The sequence below is a fragment of the Thamnophis elegans genome, chromosome 1 (genome assembly GCF_009769535.1).
Source record: "Thamnophis elegans isolate rThaEle1 chromosome 1, rThaEle1.pri, whole genome shotgun sequence".
Classification (NCBI taxonomy): Eukaryota; Metazoa; Chordata; class Lepidosauria; order Squamata; family Colubridae; genus Thamnophis; species Thamnophis elegans.
The window spans coordinates 34,784,434-34,800,178 of record NC_045541.1 but is presented as its reverse complement, the minus strand read 5'-3'; positions in this window follow the sequence as shown (position 1 = coordinate 34,800,178).

Sequence of the window (15,745 nt, the reverse complement as noted above, 5' to 3'; positions counted from 1 at the left end):
CAACATGGGAAAGAATCATAAAATCATAGGCTGGAAGGACCTTGGAGGTCTTCTAGTCCAACTCCCTGCCCATGGTGGAAGAACGTATAACATCCTGGACAAATGGTTGTCCATTCTTGCTAATCATTACACATGTGGTACATTCCCCCCAAATCCTTGCCCCAACCCATGGAAGTTAAGGGGGGATTGTCCACCAAAGTAGATTGTATCATATGTTTTTAAAACAAGTATATGTATTTTAAGGGGCCAGATGGAGAAGAATTGATGAATATAGGTAGCTTACAACTTACGCCAAGTACTTACACTACTTACACTTACTATCACAATTGAGCCCAACATTTCAGTTGCTAAGTGAGACATCTGTTAAGTGAGTTTTGTCCTACTTTACAGCCTTTCTTGCCACGTTTGCTAAGTAAGTCACTGCACTTAAGTAAGTAAAGCAGTAAAGTAGATTTAGTCTAGTATGCCTTTCAAAGTATTTTTTTTTAATGTCTTCTTTTTGGAAGGCAAATCAGCTGCTACTGCTAATGCTAGTTTAATTTTTTTAAATAAAATATCTGAATATTTTATTACAAAAGCAAAGCAAATCCATGTTCATGCAAGAACACCTGCACTAACAATAGCCGAGGCTGCCCTATTTCATGAAATGGCTATGCCTCTAGCAAAAGTCTTTTTGAAAGATGAAACACAGCACTAGAAACATTTATTTCTGCTTTATAGACTTAATTTCCTTCTACTTAGTTAAACAGAGGGAAACGGAACCAAGATGATTGGATAAATCAGAGTGAACAAAAAGAGAGATCAGATCACATTTTGCAGTAAGCTCAAATATAATTCTTCGATTTCAAGAAAAAAATGTGATTTTAGAAATTGCAGAGTGCTGGTGACAGAAAACTATGAAATAATATTTTGTTGAATTTTTCAGTAAGATTTTTTTAATGCCGCATTTTATAGCTTATTCAGCAGCCAATTGTCCAGTCCAAATGCCTGCAGTGCAAGTATGTTTTCCTATTGGTTTTCAACCTCCCATTAACCCATGAATTGTTTCATCCTAAAGAAGGAACTAGAATCTTTTTTATGTAATGTTACCCTGTTTCCCCCAAAATAAGACCTCCCTGGATAATAAATCCAATTGGGCTTTTCAGCGCATATGCTAAAATAATCCCCTGAAAATAATCCCTCCCCGAAAAATTGCAATATTAATAGCAGCCCTGAGATGACCACGCCAGCTGCCTCCTGCACCTCAAAAAATAATAACAGCTCCCCAAAAATAAGGTGAAGTGCTTATTTTGGGGGGCAAAAGAAAATAAGACCCTTTTCAGGGAAACACGGTACCTACATTTTAAATATAGGTTACCTATGTTTTTTTGAGGTGGTCAGCCTGGAAGAGCATGACCTAAGAGTGGGATACACAAATCAGTGGAGAAAGAGGAAACTATGAACTGCTTCCTGAATCACACCTTGTGGCAAAACATCCACCTACTTTTATGATCTTTTCAGGGGTCCTATTTCTCAAACAGATTTCAATAATGTTTGTCAGAACTGGTCTTAGACGTTTTGAAATCACTGGTAACCAATCATGATTCACCATTCTTTCGATAAGCTTGTCATGATTTTACCGTCTTGTTTACAGATGAGAGATATTTGTGTTTAGCGAAAAGGAAGACCATCTGCAAGAATTTTCACTTGTTCAAAAATACATACCAATTTTTTTAAAGGTATTTAACAATATTCAAGTGTTCCTTTAAGTCAATTTAGCCGAACCCATGGCAGTTAGCTGCTGACAAAAGCTCAAGTAACAAGAACTCCTGATATAAAATGGATGTCTTCTTGTATGAGATCCTACAAACTGTTTCCAAGATCTTGTTCTTTTATCTTGGCAAAGCGGAAACCTTCTAGAATGAAATCTCATTTGAAAAGATGTTGTGCATGACCCTTAATTGCATACGATCCTGAGGAGGGGTGGGGGCTGGTGAACGAGTTGTCTAGGCTGTTGTCAGTGTCCAAATACTATATTAATAGCCTTAACAGCTGGCTGTTGCTCTTGGACACTTGTAGGATGTCATAGCAATCTTTGTTCACTGATCTGTTTAGAGTAAAGAAGGATGTTAATTATGGCTTATCCTTTATAGTGTAACAAGTACTTTTACTAATCCAGCACTGTAGAAAAAAATAATTTAAAAAAATATCTCCCCTCCCTTCCTCCACGCAGCCATTCCGAGAGTCTGGGTACAGTGTTGGTTGGGCTAAGGCTGGGCTGTTAGCTAAATTAAGCCATTGTGACTCAAAATCCTCCTTAATAAGGTTCATGCTGTCTACAACTTCATCATTTTCTGCTGAATGATAATTACTTTATTCAATCATGTTCAAGGTTTTAGTGAAAGCTAGCATTGATTGATTAACTTCAATTACCATGCTTACATTTGCATAGATAAAAACTGCTTTTCAATTTGTGAGTGGCACGCCAGTGGAAACCCTGCGCTGATATTTGCATTTCAATGTGAACAGTGAAGAATAAAGGTGGGAGAAAGGTCTGATCAGTGCTAAGCCCTTTCTGCTTCAGTGCTTAAGCATTTTTTTTCCTCCTCCGTAAACACTCTTGTTATGATGTTAGTTTGTTCAATCCAGTCTGAGGGTAACCAATGGAGCCTCCTGTTTACAACCAGGCATGACAATCCTAACTGTGGATTGGGAAACCTGCAAAGTCGAGACTTTGACAGAAGCGAGGCTGCGCACCGTGCAAATTCAGACAAAATTCTCCCTGCTACTACACTCAAAAGGCAGTCTTCCTCCCTGGTGCTTTGAAAAGCAGCCTTGCCTGTTATCGATTTTGACTCCAATTTTGACTTTGCTCTTTCCCTGGAAGCATCTGGTGACTCAGCGAATAATTTGTGTGTGTGTGTGTGTGTGTGTGTGTCTTTTTTTTTAAAAAAGCTTGCCTTCTGTCTGTTTTCTTCTTGCCAATTGCACCAAAGCAAATGTCCCACAAAACAAATTGGCAACTTGTCCTTCAATTGCCTTCTAGAATGCTTCTCAATGCTATTATTAATTGGTGTTTACATTCTGTACACTCAAGCGCAGTCATGGTTCCCATTCTAGGCAGAATGTGGAAAGTTTGTTAGCTGCTGGTGGTTTCCCAACTACTTCAAGTAGCTGACCTGGAGATACTTCAATTTAGTAACTTTGCTAGTCAGCCGTACTTAGTCCGTCCCTGGGCATCACATTACAGTAAAGAATACTGCAGCAAACTGTTAACAAGTCTACAGAAGAGCAATAAGAGCAACTGGGAGACTGAAACCCAAGTCCTAGGAGGAAAAATGAGATAATTTGGTAGATTTGGTTTAAGAAGACTGGATGAAAGCTATAATGATACTTCACAAATCCCCAAAATGAATAGCATTCCCCCCCCCAAAAAAGGCCAAGCCACAATGAAGAACAGAGAATAATATTGAAAGTTGCCCCAAAGATGCTTTTCCAAAAAGCAACTGGATTTTCTTTTTCTTTTCCCTTCAAAACGTTTCACTTCTCATCCTTCTCATTCTATGTAGATGAGAAGTGAAAAGTTTTCAAGGAAAAAAACCAAGAAAGTCCAGTTGCCTTTTTGGAACAGTACCTTTGGGACAACCATGACCTGGATGATTGAGAATCTCCATGGACGTATGTATGCTACATAAAGGTAGTTTTCTATTGAATCTCACAAAGAAGAACCAGCCGCTTCCATAGTAGAGCCAACTGAGGTGGTGGGCTCTTCTGCTCTGTATTCAAGTTGAGATCAGGTGGCATCTATTGAGAGTTCTTTAATCAGACTTCTTGATTTTGAACAGGAACTTCTACTTAATGGCCTCTATGTTCCCTCCCCTACAACATTATTCTACATTTTTTTATCAAGTTCAAATTTTCAGATAATAAAGAATGAAAGGTAGACTTCCAAACTAGAAGCTCCAGAGAAAAGACTCTTTTTGAAATATGCAACCAGCCACAGTAGATCAAGCATAGACAATGCATGACTCTCCAGCTGCTGCTCAGCTACTTTTCCCAACATCCCTCACCAGTAGACCTATTGGATGGGATTATTGGAGAGTTCATGCCTGGTGTACTCAATATTGTGGTAAAGGAGTTACTGAAGAAGGAACTGTTTCCTCTGTAAGGACATATCATTGTCCCAGTAGCTAACCTGGTACCATCTTGTATCCACAGAAATAAAAAACAGGCTGCCTGTGTAACTTTCCATTGTCCCTATCCATATATATAATATATTATATATATATATATTATATATATATATATTATATATATATATTATATATTATATATATATATATAGCAATAGCAGTTAGACTTATATACCGCTTCATAGGGCTTTCAGCCCTCTCTAAGCGGTTTACAGAGTCAGCATATTGCCCCCAACAACAATCCGGGTCCTCATTTTACCCACCTCGGAAGGATGGAAGGCTGAGTCAACCCTGAGCCGGTGAGATTTGAACCGCTGAACTGCTGAACTAGCAGTCAGCTGAAGTGGCCTGCAGTACTGCACTCTACCCACTGCGCCACTGTATGTATGTATGTGTGTGTGTGTGTGTGTGGTGTGTGTGTGTGTGTGTGTATATATATAATAAAATACTGTTTAGCTGGTATATCCTAACCCAGTAGGGTAGCGTATTTTCCAATCTTTATTCATTGATGCCAAAAGAAATGAGGGGATGCTTGAGTTTGCAGAGTTCCACTTTCCTGGAGCACCAGATATGTTATATCATGAAACAAAGAATGGGAGATTTCTAAACAGGACAGCCATTTTTAAGCAGCAATACAATATGCTGTTTCTACTACTACTCATCTTGAAGTTCAAGTGAAGCCAGGCTTCTAGTAGATCAGAGTTGGCTTGCAGAAGATTCTTGCTTCAAATTCTAGCATCTCTGGTAGAAGGCCAGTGAGGAAAAAGCTTCAGCATGCTGCGTGAGAATGGTTGAGGAATAGTGGGCTCTCTCATGTTCCAAATGATGATGTTTGTCCATCATATTCGAAGAGGACTTGACATCTAATTGAGGGGGGGGGTGTCATGACTTGCACGTGAATTGGATTAAAGTGTGGGAGAGATGCGCATAGTCAGCCTCACTCTCTCTTCCCAGATTCCATCTTGCTCCAATAACAGGACAAGAGTCAAGACAGTTGGAGATGAGCTTGGTGCAGTGGTTGACCAGGGCATTTTTGGTATCTTGCCGTGCTCTTAGTGTACCACATAGCTTGCAGAGACCGCTTTCATGACCGTTGTCCTATTCTAGTAAGTTTCATCTGCTCAATCCACTGAGATCTCTTCACATGCTCGGGATAGACAAGTCCCATATCACCGAAGGTCAATGACCCAACAGCTACTCTCAATTTGGTTTGGCCAGCCTGTCAAAGCTGTTGCCAGGGATGTGGCCAATGCACATGCTACAGCTATTAAGAGCGACAGGTGAGAGCTGAGTGACAGGTAGGACCAAAGGTGGACGAGCTGCCCCAAAAGCTGCCCTAAAACAAGCTGCCCTAAAAGGACACGACATGCCCCTACACCAGAGGTGCTATCCCTCCCATACCCCTGTTCCAGATACTAGCATCAGGAATATAGTCATGTATAATATAAATTATACTCCAGGAGTGTTGTAGTAAAAAAAAATCAAGACGGCAGCAAAATCAGGCAGAACCTGGATCACTCCATCATGGCTGCCTTTTTTACTTTTTGTTAAAGCCTGCAGACACCCTTGCTACAGTTCAGTATCTTGAGGGCCATAGATAGCCCATTTTTATCTACAAAAACATTGCAACATAGAGCTGACAATTCTTGATGTGGAGAACACAAATCCATGAATAGAATAGAGGCAGATGCATCTCATTTATATCTCTATTTCATCAGGATCAGGTTTTTTTAATTAGCCTGGGGATTCAGCAGTTTTTGGAGTCTTGGACACAAAACCTCACTCTTGTTAGAATGCAGTATTGCAGACTGATTCTGCCCACTGCCAGGAGTACGATCCTGACCAGCTGAAAGTTGACTCAGCCTTCCATCCTTCCGTGGTGGGTAAAATAAGGACCAAGATTGTTGGGGGCAATAGGCTGACTCTGTAATCCACTTAGAAAGGGCTGTAAAGCATTAGGAAGCAGTATATAAGTCCAAGTGCTATTGCTTACAGGAAGCTGTAACTTTAATTCTGTAAATGTGCACAACTTTCAGGTACGGCACTCAAGGAGCCATAGTCAGGACAAAATGGCTCACAAATTTAAATTTTTATTAAATTAAATCAATTTACAGTTAATCAGATGGCCAATGGATTTCTCTGCAGGTATTTTGTGTACTTATTTTGGTGTTTCTAGCTTTTTATCTGGTGGAGCAGCCTAGATTTTTTTTTTAATGAAGCAGCATATTAACCTATTGAGCAGGTAAAGAAGCAATTATTGCAGTTGTATTTAATAGTTACTCCCTTTTGTCACATTAAAAGTTACAATTTCACAACAATATTTTGAGGGGATCTGCACAGAACCATTTGGGGAAAGAAGTGTACTCCCAATGTACGTGTAAGATAAAGGGGACCACTTCTCTTCTCTGTCTTATTTATGATTGTTGGCATACTAAGGAAGCAGAAAGAGAAAAACTCTAATAGCTCCTGAATTGTGACAATACTAGATTTTTCTAAAAAGCCAACCTCACCGTATATTGGAATTCCCTGATAGGACATCTTCATTGCATGTGACCCGCTCTCCATTAATGAACAGAAGCTCCAAATTTATTGGAGTAAATGTATTAAACCTCTCTATTCTGAGTAGATCTCAAGGACAACAATTATTATTTAAGGAATATTTGTTTCTTATTAATACTGAAGAGCAAAAAAATGCTCTACCGTTGTTACATCCTCAAACACCCGCACAGCTTCAACCTCAAACTATCTACTGTGGACCTCACCCCATTCCTAAGATATCCGTATGGGGGCATGCATAAGTGCACCAGCGTGCCTACCATCCATGGGTGTTTTCTGCAAGCACTACTGCCAGTTAGCTCATGGGCATGCTGTGTGTGCGTGCTTGATGCGTGCTGCACACGCATGCACAGTGCAATAAAAATTGTTCTGTGCATGCGCAGAAGTGAAATACAAGATGACGGCACCTGGAAAACTGGTTCGGGGGCATGTCAGGGCTGGGTTGCTGCTGGTTCCACCAATCCAGGCTGCCAAACCACTACCGGTTTGGCCGAACCGGTCCAAACCAGTAGTAACCCACCACTACTACCATCCCTGTCCTACTGTCCCCATTTATTTGTACTCATTTCCTTTGTTCATGTTTCTATTAATATCTGTTATCTTGTAATGTTTGACAAACCAAATACATAAAATAAATTAATTAAAAAACTTTAGCCTAAATATATTTTACTTAAATATCTTCTAAATCAGGATCTTTTAGAGAAGGGTTCACTTGCAAGTAGGATGCATTCTGGAGATTATGCAAGGACAGAGAGATTCATTGCACCAGCCGGGGATTATATCAAGTGGCCTGAAATTCTCCTCTACAATTCTTAGATTCCCAATACTGCTAAGCCACGGATACTACTGATAGAAGACAGAAAGATGGTTTGGACAATAACTTTCACCCTCTTTTGCTTCTGTGATTATTGGCTCAGACTGATCAGAGTTGCACTTAAAGCATTAAAGAGCCCCAGGTTGCTTTTCCCTGGATATAACAGGATAAAAGTGAGAATCCCAAGATTGGGGTGAGGGGAGGCAGTATTATTTCAGAAAGCCCTTAGGACAGACCTCCTTATTGCCTATTCTACATTTTTTTTTAAAAAAAAAAATTAAATAAATCCTGAATGCAATTTCTGTCACAGCAGGAAGAATGCTTTGAGCCCAATTTGGACTCTGCTGTACTAATTTTCTATTTGCAGGGTTTTTTTTTCTTTCTTTAAGTAGAACATTAAACGAATGCATTCCTCTCCTAGCCCACTCACTGCATGAATACACTATAAGCTTAGCTGTCATAATCCTAGCAGAATGACAAGGCTTCCTCTACTTGGCCCAGGATCTTTCTCATTACCTAGTCTGGGTGGCGAGGGTGGCGATTTTTAAAGGATAGAGAGAGCTGTCGTAATCAAAATGCTACCGACTAATAATTTTGTACAGACTACTCCCCAAAGTGTTATCATGTTATTTTCTTCAGTCACCCCCGTATTTAAAAAGGAGAGGCAGGGGAGGGGAAAAAAGCACCAGTTTTTCTGCCCCAAATGAAGACAGCTTCAGTGGTGCCAGAAAGAAGCTCCTGCTGTGAATAAATTGGATGATTTAAAAAAATGATGTTCAGATAACAAATTTGTATATTTTCCAGGGTTACTTTGCTATTCATGCTGGAACCTACATACTGTGTTATGAAAGCGAGTACAGATGGCAGCAAGTTGTGTCTATGCAGGGATTTTTGTCCATCTGAAGAAAAAAAAATCTATCTGTAAAATTACTCAGGACAGATGGAATGACAAATCTGTCTTAAGATATTCAATCTCAATATATAAATGTTCAGATGACTTACAACAATAGGAAATCACCAGTTTGTTTTCTAAACCCTCCCGCAATGTTTGCCATAAGAACAAATTATGTGTACATTTTAATGCATCTATGCTTCATAATTATGCATGGTTGTGTGCTGTTATAATTGACATAAAATATAAAACAGGTCAAAGAGCAGCTATTAAAACTATTTTCATTTTGCTTTCTGACAGCCAGCAACATTGCAAGCTCGTGCATTTAATAGGGCCTTATGCAGCATGCAAAGATAGTTATATAATTTCATCCATATTAAAGCCTCCAGAACTTGCAGCCTAATTATTTCCTACCCGATACAGTTGTAAAGTATATTACTTTATTTCAAATGGGTCCATTTTGAAATTAAAGAATCGAAATACATTGAAATGAGTAAGGCAAGAGCAATCATAAAACTCCGTTTTCTTTTACTTAGTCAAAACTAATGGGAGAAATAGCCTTATCCAATTTTGCTGCTTTTAATTACTGAAGTATATTTCAAGCAGAAAGTGGGGAAATTGAATACTGTGCCGAAGTTTTTTTTTAAAGGAAGTAGGTAATTTACTTTCTGCATAGTCTAGTATCATCCAAAAAATAAATAAATAAATGCAGCGGAACAAATGGTAAACCTGCCCCTGTTTTTGTCATGCTTAGTGGAGTATGACATGGTCAAAATGGCTTTTATAGTAGCTGAAAATAGAGATGCCTTTTTAGGTGACTTTTTTAAAGTATTCAATGAAAAGGAATAAAGATAGAACATGTGAAGTGCTCAGAATGATGGTCCTTTTGGAGCATATTACATCATTCGTTCAGTGATTTGATGGATTTCAATAGCCACCCATCTCAAATACATTATGACATTGAAGTAATAACATATAAAACCCATAGCAGCCAATAATTATTATCAACAATTGACACAAATGGGAGATGGGCTCCCAGGCCAGCAGGGATGGGCTCAGTCTGATCTCTGGAGGGAACACCAGAAGATGGTTACTGTGACAGAAAAAGCTCTCCTTGTCGGCGGACAGGACTTGGAGCATGCTCCTTCTGCCCAGCTATACAGTTCCAGAAGTGTAGAAATAACAGGGCTATCAGGCCTTTGAGGTAGAGGAGTCCTTGTGGCATAGCATTTATTTATTTAGAAAATTTATATTGCTGCCTACTTGCACATGGTAACTCAAAGCGGCATACAAAAATATAAAAACACCATATAAAGTAAATAAATAATAATAAAAATAATACAATAATAATCCTCCACATACCCAACCCACCCTGGTGTGAACACATGTTCATACTAACCATTTAACAGGCTCCATCCCACTATGGGTTCCCCAAGCCTGCTGACAAAACCACGTCTTCAGGTCCTTCTGAAAGAGAGAATGGGCCAGTCTAATCTCTGGGGCGATGGTCTTCCAGAGAGTGGGAGCCACCAGGGAGAAGGCCTTTCTTCTGAGTCCCACCAGATGTATCTCCCTAGGGGATGGGATCCGCAACCTTCCTTGCCTCCCTGATCTAGTGGGTCAGGTAGATGTGACAGGCAAGAGCGGTCCCTCAGATAACCTGGTCCCAAGCTATGAAGTGCTTTAAAGGTGACAACAGCACCTTGAATTGCACCCAGAAGCAAATCGGCAACCAATGCAGTTCCCGCAGGAGAGGTGAATGCAGTATTGCAGGCTAGCTTTGCCCGGAGCCATGTGTTCAATCCTGACGTGCTCAAGGTTGACTTAGTCTTCCATTCTTCCAAGACTGATAAAATGAGGACTCGTTTTGATGGGGGAAATATGCTGACATTGTAAAATCACTCCGAGAGTGCTGTAAAGGACTATGGGGTGTTATATAAGTGCTATTGCTATTGCTAGTCCAGACAAGAAGCACCAACCATGAATACAAACATTACTAGTAATGTAAGATTGCCGTAATAGCATCTTGCAATTCTGAAAATATCTTTCCCCTTCCTTTTGCTCTTCTGAGGTACTTCTCCACTCCAACTCCTTCGAATTCAAATATCATTTATCAGACCACTTTGTAGGGTAAAGCTCTTCCTCCTCTCTCCCAAGTCATTTCCACATACTACTAAGATCCCTTACATAACCCAGCCCCAATGTGTTATAATATGCTGCCCAATGCTTTTCTCCAATTTAATGGAAACCTATGCAGAAGATCCAGAGTGAAGACTACACCTTACCTTAGCTCATCCATGCATAGACAGGCAGTATATTGAAGGTAAGTAGATGAAAGAAGGGTTTCCTCCCTACAATAAAATGATGGTTTTTCTCACTAACAGATATCACTGCCAAAGAGTTTCTTCACTCCCATCATAAGAACTTGATGGTCAGTGATACCCAGTTCTATCACTGCTTGTTGCGTATTGAACAGAAAACTACTGTAAGCAATGATAAACCTAACAGATAAATAGTGATGTGATAAATAGAGTGTGGGGGGGGACTCTTGTGTAATCTTGCATTACGTTCTATTTTTCTCATACGATCAAGACACAGTGTGGGAGTCTAGCAACGAAATCTGCATATTAACTTAATAGAGGTCTGGGCTGCAAACAGGAACTTGCCTCAGATTCCGTACCCTAGCTGCCTTATTGTACCTTAAAATCTTTTTTGTGTGTTCCCTGTATTCCCTTCGATCTAGTCTCCTTCCTCAGCAGGCCTAGATAGTCTCCATCAGGCAAACACTTGGTGTTTAAGTTGGTTAAGTGCCATTTGTTCCTTTCTTGCTGATAAAGTTGACATTTTAATTTGTTGTATTTTAACAGAACTCTCTGCATTATCCATTTTTAATTGTACTTCTTTTGGCAGAAGTAATCTAATCATCTAATAAGTAAATGTTGAGCTTTCTGGTTGGCCCACGTGGATACATAATTATAAGAACAATATCTAATATGTTGATTATTGTTGTTGTTGACCAGCTCAACTATTTCAGGAATTTGATATGAATTATTTATTTAGATTGAAGCTTTAAAACATTTATAGAAGATTTCCTTATGAGCTTGATGACTTCACTCTACAAATATGGGAAGGTCCCTTTGTGTGTACACACACACAGGGCAGGACTTTCTGAATGAAATTCTTTGACCAATTATAGCATCTTTGGGTTTCAACTTCACCCAACAATGGCATTTAGCCATAACATTATCCATGAAAGAATGCCATTGTCAAGATTAACATTTTGGGCATTCCCCAAAATCTATGCTAAATAAATTCTCATATCACTTGATTTCCAAGACCTCAAATCAGTCTTGACTCATCTGCAAAATACCTGAACAATCCAATTCATTTTTTTCTTGGCAGAATTTTTTGAAGTGGTTTACTCTTGCTTTTTTTTCTAGACTGAGTGACTGGCCTAAAATCATCCAGCTAGATTCATGTCTAAGGTGGGACTAGAACTCTTTTGGTTTTCAGTTTGGTGCCTTCACCACAACATCAAACTGGCTTGCTTTTCACATAATTGGAATGAAGTACAGAAATACAATACTCCATTTTTTATTTTTTTTATTTTTGCTATATTTACCCCATGGTGTAACATCACCCAAGAATATTCCTTTCTTTCAAGATTTTGGGAAGACACGCAAATTAAAGGGGGCTAGAACATGGGAACTGTAGTACAATAAGTTAAAGATTGCACACAGCTACAACTCCGGACTCACTTTATGGATCTTCAGAATCGGACCTAGCCTCAGGATATACTGGATTAATCCAGTAGCTATATAGTATAACAAATTTTATAGACTGACATCTATTTCAGCTAATTTTGCTCACCTGAAAAAAAAAGTTGTGTAATGGTAGAAATGGCTAATAGGATAATCAGAACAATTCCTGCCTGAGACAATAAGGTTAAAATACCTAAAGTTGCCTTAGTGCTATTTTGGGGTTAGTGCTAAGGATTGGATACATGTGACTCTATTAAAGCAAGCATGAAAACCCAATTCAGACAAGGCTGCTAGTCTGGCTTCCTTTAAGGCAAATCAATAAAATGCTTGATATTCCTTACCAGCAACACTTTTGATTGTGGAGACATGAAAGAAATGGAAGTGTGGGAGTGCAAATAAACACACATATCTGGTTGATCCCTTTGTTCCTGAAATGTTGAAAAGCAAATATTCTTTATTTTAAAACATTTATATAGCTGCTCATCTTATAACCAACTCCCTATTGTATGTATTCATGCAATATTTATTTCTATAGAAATGTTTTTAATGTGCTGCATAAAAGCCACAGCACTCTCTGTGCTATCGGTGGTAGTGTTGGCATGCCGCTGCACTAATTTTTGGGAGTACCTCTTTACAGAAAACGGTGCACTTCTCCCTTCTCATTTATCTACAAAACCTGCCCTGCCTTGAAGCCAGTTTTCATCAAATTGCAATGTAAATGCAGTTGGATGGCTGCAACAACACAGTTTTTGATCTCTACAATTTCCATTACCTCTTTGAACCTAACATTCAGGCTTGCACTCCCAATCCCCAGTTCTCTGAGGATTTGCAAATGTGATTTGCTTCGCCAGAATTCTTGCCTTTACCAATACAAGCCGGGTTCAGACAATACTTAGATCCCTAAACCTGGGTTATGTGCTCACCTCATACGCTACGTCTAGATCTTCTTATTGATGCAATGGCTTGGTTCCCCTAATATACTAAATCAACAATGAAGAGAGCCTCTACCAAGCTTAGGGATTTGAAGTATTTTTTAATTGCCTGGATAAATCTTAGGTAATGCCTCTTGATTTAAACAGAAAAATGGCAGGCATTTGCAAACATGAGCTGAACATTCTTCTCTTCAGGGCTGGGCAATAGAGACCTGCATCGAGGTTCATGGGTCAGGTCACGGAAGGAGGCAACTCTTAAGTACTGTCGCTCAGGCTCTAAAGATATTGCTAAAGCTCTTCCAATGAGAGGCAGGAGTGGAATTTAGGAGAGGAGGGAGCTAGAAGTTTCTTCTCTTCATTTTGACAGGGCTGGAAGGCCTCAAAGAAAAAAGAAGACAAAACGGATTTGTCGGATTGGACCTAGGACTCAACCATTCTGCTCCAAAGCTTGGGAGAACTGGAACCAGGAAGGTAAAGGTGGTGTGGAAAATAGACAATAGTTTCTTCAGGGTTACTGTATAGCTTCTCATTTGTTACCATTCTATTCCTTTTTTCGTTAGCAGTTTTACAAATACTACGTAGCTTTGCTCTGCTGATCTCACCCAGTTATTTGCAATTGAAGTACTTTCTCTTCATTATTGTGATCCTTTATTCTTTATTACTCCAATAGTATAAATATAGTACAATTGACTTGTGGGGCCGGCACGACATGCAATAAGTTCACATGGTGCAATAGGACTGGGTGTTTGTTAGAAGTAGGGTTTTTTTGTCTTTCACTGTGAATTGCATTGTGTTGGAGGGGGGCAGTGCACAAAGGGAGGCTCAGCCATCTCATTGTACACATGTTGTACTCTGACAATAAATGTTTGAATTTGAATTTGTTTGTACTTGTGTTCCAAAATCTCTGGGCCTGGCAATTTTAGCTATGTGGTTAAAGTTTAGGTTTAGAAGCTAATTTTAAAAGTTTGCTCTTAGGTAAGGAGAATCATCTTCCCTTTCATTTCGGAGCATAAAACTACCTGCCTACCTCAAACTTGTTCAAGTGGGGAAAAACAACCAGACAACAGACTACACAAGAATATCTGCCGGGTTTGTTAGCATTGTCTACCTCATTGTCTATCTCAGTTGTCTTCCTCCCTCCCTACTTTCAGTAGAAAGTAGTTCTTTCTACTGATCTGATGTGGCATCAGATCCATAGAAGTAAAAGGAGAACATATAGAGGTGCTACAATTACACCCACATGTGTACATATGTCGTGTGTACATACATCTGTCACAAACCATCCATGGATGTTTTATTTCAAGGTAACTTTGACCAAAATCTAAGAACAAAGACAATTTAGTATATGATAATTTTACTGTCATTTCAGTTGACAGATCAAAAAGCTTCTTAAAATGCTTGGTCTGCTGGAAATGACAGATCTACTTACTTTACTAAAGAAGGAGGATCCCATTTGCTAGCTCCAAGGTGTTTGCCTGCCTAAGAGACGTCTAGCGACCATAGTCTGGCCTAGACCGAGCGGTCTCTGCCTTTCTTTTTCTGGCCAGAGTTCGGCTCTGTTTTGAAAAGAAATCCTTTCACAGGAGCTCAGGCCTTTGAGGACTTAGCTACGGTTATATTGTACTCAACTGCCCTGTAGAATATTTGTTAATGGGGACCTCGAGTCTATTCCCAAGCTAAAATTTGCACATTAAAAGAGTGGCTTGAGGAGCTTTGCATAAAAGCTTTGGATTCCATTATTGCAAAATGTATCAGAAAGTGTTGAGCTAGGTAATTACCGTAATCCAAACTGAAATGGTTGGTCACAGTGTACATTAGATGAGCGTCCAGAGTCAGCCTTGAACAAGCAGTCAACCCGAACAAAATGAGCCTCAGCCATGGAGGGCCAGATTTCTTAATTAGTTCTCAGTGGCGAAAACAGTTTAATGTTTCCCAAAGTCAAGTGCGAATTTGACAAGCGACACAATTTAAGAGGATTCAGTAAGGTTGAATTAAACCTGGTCTAGTCTCCCACTGTCACATGCCGAGTCCAAAGCTAACTTCATTTATTCCTCTCCGTTAGTGTTCCAGCAAAATTTTCGTAGATTGAACCGTAATATGAGGAAAAGAACAGTATGATTAACTTAGATAACACTAAGCTCTCCTGTTTAAAATAAACATGGGCTCTTATTGCAGCAAAGCAAGTATAGAATATCCCTTTTTTTTCGGGGAGCGATATATTCCAATGTAGTCTAATTGGTTGAACTGGTAGGCACACCATTAATACAATGAATAGGATTTGTAAGGACGCTCAGTGGTCACCTAGTGATTATTTCTTTCTGATGTTATTGTTTTCAAGGTTAGAAAATCTCTCGGTTTCATGTTGCTAAATATTTATTAGGCACAGCTTGAGGTACACAGGGTAAGCATATACTCATACTAAAGAACTAACTTCAATAAAAGGAAAAAATCTGTGCAGGAAGTGAAAGTTTTGGATGGTGCAGGCCACAATGCAGAGAATGTGCATCCCAGATGTATTTTAGATACAACTCTACTTTAAAATCTATTTTATTTTAAAATCTCAATTAATTTTCACACTGCTTAATTTTAACGGATCTTAACAATCCTGAGAAATTACA